At 36.5% G+C, this 7480-nt stretch overlaps 1 pseudogene; it reads left to right on the plus strand.

Moving 5' to 3' along the window:
* Positions 1-2195: 2195 nt before the first annotated feature.
* LOC122050298 lies at positions 2196-6997 on the plus strand (annotated as a pseudogene).
* The last annotated feature ends 483 nt before the right edge of the window (positions 6998-7480 follow it).

Here is a 7480-nt window from a genome sequence, read left to right on the forward strand (position 1 = left end):
AAAAATTATCATTATTTTCAACATAAAGCTTTTCATAATTTCCTCGATTTCCTAGATTATTTTTTGCAAGTCTATAGGCAACAACAATTAACCTCTTTAATACTAATCTCCAATGCTCTTTTCTTTATTAATTTCTATCTGAATGTTTTCATCAACCGTCTTCTTTTTTTTTCAATCTTTTCTCCAATTCATTCATGTTGTCATACAACCAATATGTTCCTTACTTCCTTCATGCATTGTAAGACATCGAGTCAAATTATGCCAATCCTTGTAGCCTTCAGTAGCTAATTGACTAATTATATTCTTGTTGTTGTGATTTATGAACAATTTACAACAAATGCAAAATATTCTATCCAAGGAAGATGAATAAACTAACCATTTTCTATTCTTTCTCCATTTTGCAATATTTGTTTATAATGCAATGCATCAAAATATCTACCAGCTTTATCTATAGGAAACAAAATGCCATCAATTCTAGTTGGACCCTTTTCCACTAAAAAATCTCTTAAATTTTGATCAATTTTTTCTCATTTTCCAGGATCATCAATATTCATATGTGAAATAATCTCTCGAAACTAGCCATGAATAGCAAACGACTCTAGTTGCACTCATAACTAGTCATGAAAATTTTATGCTGCTATAATTCAAGTGTAGCACAAGGGATCCTATTCATTGCTTGTTTTTTACCAGGGAGGTTAATTCAATTAATCCCCCTTTACAATGACAAATGAGCATAAAATGACATCAAAATTGTAGATTGGAGCCAAAGAGCTAAGCTCAAACAGATGAACAAGAAGAAAACAACTACTTACATCTAAAATAGTCATCTTAGTATATCTCCTGCTTCAGTGAGTTCACAATTAAATTTTATGAGTCAACATTCTTGTACTTAGGGCCAAACCAATCTAAAGGAATTATTTTGGGCACAAACAATTGATTAATTGTTGCTAGAAAATTTATCAATTTGCCTTTATTTTTGGTATATTTAGTATTTAATGCAATGAGCATTAATGATCAGTCATGCAAAACCCAATTAAATTGTTAGATGTGGATTTACTTATTAGATCTCTCATGCTTTTCCTATGAAGGAGGTGCAAAATCCTTTTTTCTAGCTCGCTTATAGATGCAAGAAGCTAACTAATTTAATGATACAAACTAATTGAATCAAATTGGATGGAGTTAATAGGAATTAAGGAGCAGAGTAGAGCGGTAGAAGAGAACAAGAAAAATCAACTTTGCTTTTGTCTCCCTCTCACCTTTTTCCTTGCTTTTGTAACTACACAAAACACAATAATTCAAAAGCAAGAGCACTAAATCAGAAATAAAAACTACACAGATCAAATAGAAACTTACAAAAATGGAAGATTAATCGAAGAGGTTGGCAGGTTGCTATCGCCGACCGTGTAGAAAACTAGAAACGACCACCCTTGAAGAGGAGAGTTCACGACGAAATTAGGGCAAGGATTGACACTTCGCGATGGCAAAATTAGGAAAGGATCGGCATAGCAGCACTTCGCTACGACAAAATTAGGGCGAGGATCGGGTGATTAGCACAGCGGCACTTCACGACGACGAATTTAGGGCGAGGATCAGGCGATCGGCAGAGGGGCACTTCTCAAATCGCGATGGTAAAAAATTAGGGAGAAAAATCAATGATGCAAGTTTCAGTAAAATTAAAATATACATATTAAATTACATGACACACTAATAATATTTGGGCTCCTCTTGGAACTAGGCCTGAGCCAAATGCCTCCTAGCCTCACCTCCGGTCCGGCCCGAGTGATAGTGGAGAAGATATAGCAAACGCTGCTCAATATGACAAAAGTGATGGTTGAGAGAAATAATAACGGTTAAGATACATGTGCAAATTTGATCGCTTTTATTAATGATCTCCCAAGTTATATAGTTGATCGTGAGAAAACAAAAATATTGAAAGAATTTGATTTATTAAAAGTTATTTGAGCGGATAATTTTTATAATTAATTGAGTTTTTTTTTCTAAACAAAGTTGTTTAGATTTTTTTGAAAAGTCCGTTAAGTTTTTTTTTTAAAAAAAAATTAAAAATTTATGTTATTTTATGAAGAATAAGTCGTGTCCTCGAATTATAAAAAGGGATTAGGCTCTCTGCTATTCTTCACGTTTTGAATTAATACAATTTGCAATTTTTGAGCTGCATCATGTCGACGCCGAACGAAATGTCTCCGCTGAACAGAGACCTTATTTTTTTGATACTGCAATTACTAGACGAAGAGAAATTCAAACACACTCTTCACAAGTACGTTCGTGTTGTCCTTTAGAAACATGTACATCATCTGGAGTTCTTAACTTCTTTTGATCTTTTGATTAAATAATGTCTGGTTGTCTCGTAGGCTGGAGCAGGAGTCCGGCTTCTATTTCAACATGAAGCACTTCGAGGATCTTGTTCAGGCAGGGGAATGGGATGAAGTTGACAAATATCTAGGCGGTTTCACTACAGTCGAAGACAATAGGCATTCCATGAAAATCTTCTTCGAAATCAGGAAACAGAAGTACCTCGAAGCGCTTGATAGGTAAAGTTCAGTCGTCGTTGCCTCATCTTTGTTGGTGATGTTCGGATTTAGCTGCAACTTTTTAGCGCATTTTTTGCATTCTGTCTTCAGACATGACAGGACAAAAGCTGTTGATATTCTCATGAAGGATCTGAAAGTTTTTGAAGCTTACAACCAGGAACTTTTCCAAGAGCTCACCATGCTGCTTTCTCTGGAAAATTTCAGGTTACATATTATTGAATCTAGAGATGGATAGATAGCTTATGTGATTTTACATATAACTTTTCAAAAATCTATACAGGCAAAATGAACAACTTTCTCAGCATGGCGATACAAAGTCAGCGCGAACTACAATGCTTATGGAAGTCAAGGAACTTATCAAAGCTAATCCTTTGATTCGCGACAAGTTAACATTCCCAACTTTTAACGATTCTCGCTTGCGAGCACTAATCAACCAAAGGTGCAAAATTACTTTCTCCTTATTCTATGAAATGCAATTGTAATAGTACTAGTATTGCCTATTGACTTTGCGCATCGTTTAGTCTCAATTGGCAGCACCACCTTTGCAAAAATCCACATCCCAACCCTGAAATTAAAACACTGTTTACTGATCATTCATGTGCTGCCCCTACAAATGAACCACGGGCACCTCCTCCTGCCAATGCTCAACTTGTTGGGATTGATCATCAGATTACAAATTCTGAACGTCCAATGAAAAAAATAAAAACTAGCCAAGTAGCTGAGGTACAAAAGATATAATTCTCCTTTATCCGTATAGTTGAATGCATTTTTTTCTTGGAATATAATCTATAGTTTTATCATTTAGGTCTATGACATTCCCAAGACAGTGGTACGAACTCTTAATCAAGGTTCCAATGTGATGAGCTTGGATTTTCACCCTATCCATACTACAATTCTTCTAGGTAGCCTCATCTTCCGTTCTTTTGTAAGCATTTTTGTTATTTAGCCTCTTGACCTTCTCATTTGATGCTCTTCTTTCAGTTGGAACAAATGTTGGTGACATTGGGGTCTGGGAAGTTGGATCCGGAGAAAGGTTAACACATAAGAAATTCAAAGTGTGGGATATCACAACATGTTCTTTGCCTTTTCAGGTATTCATCAAGCTGAAAAACCCAGACCTGGATTATACCTTTTTATCAGACTAAGAACATGAACATGTGTTTTTCCTACTTGCAGGCATCACTCACTAATGATGCTACTGTATCTGTCAACAGATGCTTGTGGAGTCCTGAAGGTTCTATTCTTGGTATGCCGAAGCAAAAAAACAAAGTTGGATTATTTTGATCAAGTTCATTAATCTAAAATTCTTGTTGTTCTTCTGTGAAACTTATAGGTGTTGCATTTTCAAAGCATCTAGTGCAGATCTATGCTTTTAATCTAAATGAAGAATTACGACAACATTTGGAGGTCAGTTAATAGTTATGGTGTTTGGCAACCATATATATGATGATGCTGATAGCATCTTGTTCTGCAGATTGATGCTCATATAGGCAGTGTTAATGACATTGCCTTTTCCTATCCCAAGAAGACTCTCTTGATCATCACTTGCGGCGATGACAAGGCAATTAAAGTGAGTAAAACCATGTGATTATCAGTCAGAAGACTGTACAAGAAGAATTGTGTGTTCTTAACAGCTTCTGTTGCATGATGAATAGGTGTGGGATGCTTCAACTGGACAGAAACAGTATACATTTGAAGGTCATGAAGCCCCTGTTTATTCTGTTTGTCCTCACTTCAACGGGTCTATCCATGTATGTATTTGCTCTGTTACATACTGTTTCTATTCAATTTGGTTTATTTCTAGTGTTTCATTATTTCTATCTGTGAAGTTTTTCTTCTCAACTTCAACTGATGGTAAAATCAAAGCATGGAGCTATGATGGTTTGAGATCTAGAGTTGCTTATGAAGCTCCTGGCCACTGGTGCACAACAATGACATATAGTGCAGATGGAACAAGGCTTTTTTCATGTGGAACAAGTAAAGATGGGGATTCACATTTAGTTGAGTGGAATGAGACTGGAACTATTAAGCAGACATACAATGGCTTTAGAAAACACTCATTGGGAGTTGTTCAGTTCGACACAACTCGGAACCGCTTCTTGGTTGTAGGGGATGAATTCCAGATTAAGTTTTGGGATATGGATAACACTGATATACTGACTATTACTGATGCAAATGGAGGACTTCCTGTTAGTAGCTTAATCTACGTTAGCTTTTCTTATATGTTTCTTGCAATTCAAATTTTGAGTTTGTATGCAACTCTTATGTCTCCATGCCAGGCATTTCCTCAACTGAGATTCCAGAAAGATGGTTCATTACTTGCTGTTACGACTAGTGATAATGGAATTAAAATCCTGGCAAATGCTGATGGACAACGGGTTTTAAGGATGCTTGAGGTTTCACATAGTGTTTCTAAACAATCTAATTCCAATGTGAAGGTAATATTCAGCAACTAGTCAAAGTGAATATTGTGTTTACAAAATTTTATATGACATGAGCAAAATCTGCAGGCTGTTGTGGATAGTACTAGAGCTGCTGATGTCAAGCCAAGGATTCCTGAAGAAACTCAAAGAATCAGAAGCTGGAAGCTAACTGAGATTGTGAATGTTGGGCATCTTAAAACTTTGCGGTTGCCCGATTCAACATCAGCAGTGAGCAAGGTTGTGAGATTGATATACACCAATTCTGGATGCAGTTTATTAGCACTTGGTTCCAATGCAGTGCATAAGCTCTGGCAGTGGCCGTGCGATGAACGAAATCCATCGGGCAAGGTCAGAAAGAAACAGTCGTAAGAAATTATCTATTTGCTATAAGCCTAGTGCTGATTGTTTGCTTTGCTTGTTCAGTCAACTGCATCTGTTGCTCCTCAGCTCCGTCAGCCACCAAATGGTATTCTTATGACCAATGAAAGGAGTGATAACAATCCAGAAGAAGCAACTGCTTGTATTGCTTTATCTAAGAATGACTCTTATGCAACGTCTGCATCAGGTGGAAAAGTTTCTCTGTTAAATATGAGGACTTTTAAGGTGCGTAGCCATGAATTGATTTTACTCTTGCTACCAAAAATGGAGAAACCAAACTGACTAAATCGAAACATATCTTGCAGGTTATAACCACTTTTATGCCAACCCCACCGGCAGCCACGTCTTTAGCATTTCATCCTGAAGATAATAACATGATTGCTGCTGGAATGGAAGATTCTAGTATTTTGATCTATAATATTCCGATTGATGAGGTTCATAATCTCGTCCTTTCTATTAGTCAAATTATCTGGATTTTTGATGCCTTCTGCAGTTTGTATTGCTTTTGAAATTCAATAGGTAACTTTCTCTTTTGCATTACTATGAAATCATTGTCTATAATGTCACTTTCTTGTAGGTGAAAATCAAACTCAAGGGCCACCAAAAAAAGATAACCGGTCTTGCATTTTCCCCTTCACTAAATGTTCTCGTGTCTGCTGCAGCTGATGCTCAGGTGTGCAGATAAAAAATAATTCATCGTCGACCATATCTCCACTTGCGTTCCGAGTCATATTTTAAAGTTGTATCTGCTAACATCTTCGCTTCTAATGTATATTCTAACCCCTTTACTTGGTGGTCATATGCAGCTTTGTGTTTGGAGCATAGATAGTTGGGAGAAGAAAAACTCCCGCTTTATCCAGGCGTCTGCTGGATGTACATCTCCATTAGTTGGGGACATCCAAATTCAATTTCACAGTAATCAGACACATCTGTTGGTTGTTCACGAAAGGCAAATAGCTATCTATAACAGTAAACTCGATTCTTTGTGTTGGGTTAGTTCTAAACTCTATTAGGAAGTACTATTTATCAATTATCTTTTATATGTTTGAAATCTGAGTTCCCTAGTTGTACTTCACTGTAGTAAATCAGTGTGGTTATTTGCGACTAGGCATCTTTTCACCTTGCATGCTTTATCATGTTTTTTCTTTCTAATAATTTTGATCCAACGATGCAGTGGTCTCCTAAGGATACACTCTCAGCATCAGTTTCAAGTGCAACATTTTCTTGTGATAGTTTGTTGGTGTATGCTGCATTTGTTGATGGTGCTGTTGGAATTTTTGAAGCAGACAGCTTGAGGCTCCATTGCCAGATAGCGCCCTCTGCCTATATATCTAGGTATAGCTCTCTCTCTTTGCTTTTTTTTTTAAAAGTAAATTAATTTCTCTGTAATTTGTAATTTGAGAGATATATGGTGGTCATGAAAAATTACAGCATGATAAATGTCTTTTCTTGAATTTTAGTGGATCTGCCTATCCGATTGTGATTGCTGCCCACCCATCGGAACCCAATCAAATAGCCCTGGGGATGAGCAACGGTGCAATTCATGTGGTTGAGCCACTGGACGGCGACTCAAGATGAAGACCTGCAGCGCCTTCCCAGAACAATGGGACCTCCACCAACCACCCCTTCGGCACCGGCTCTAAATAGTAGCTAGGCACGACATCACAGCCACTTCTTCAGCGTGCAAGTTTTGAATGATTCTTGGAAGATTGATCAAAACTTTAGAAGCAGATTACCTTCTTTTTGTTTCTACTAACCTATTGTTCTTTGTAAATCTCATTGTGTACTTAGTGCTTTCGAAATTTCGAAAAGGATTAGGAAGGTGATTGTTTATATAAAAAAATATATGCAAACTTGTGGTAGTTTGTAAATACGGGTGATAAAAAATCAGTTAAATCAAATTAACAGATCAAATTTGGAAGATGGTTCCATTAATTTGGAAATTAAAGAGGAAAAGAGTTTAATAGATGTATGTTAAAATACTTGGCATTTTAAAATTGATGAGACAATGTACTTTGTACAAGTCTTTTGTGACATGTAAGAGGGGGTGAATTGTCTTGTACAATAAAATAAATCAATATTTTTCTCAAACAATCATGCTTAATACAAGTATACACTTAATTAAACAGA

This window comes from Zingiber officinale, chromosome 3A (genome assembly GCF_018446385.1).
Source record: "Zingiber officinale cultivar Zhangliang chromosome 3A, Zo_v1.1, whole genome shotgun sequence".
Lineage (NCBI taxonomy): Eukaryota > Viridiplantae > Streptophyta > Magnoliopsida > Zingiberales > Zingiberaceae > Zingiber > Zingiber officinale.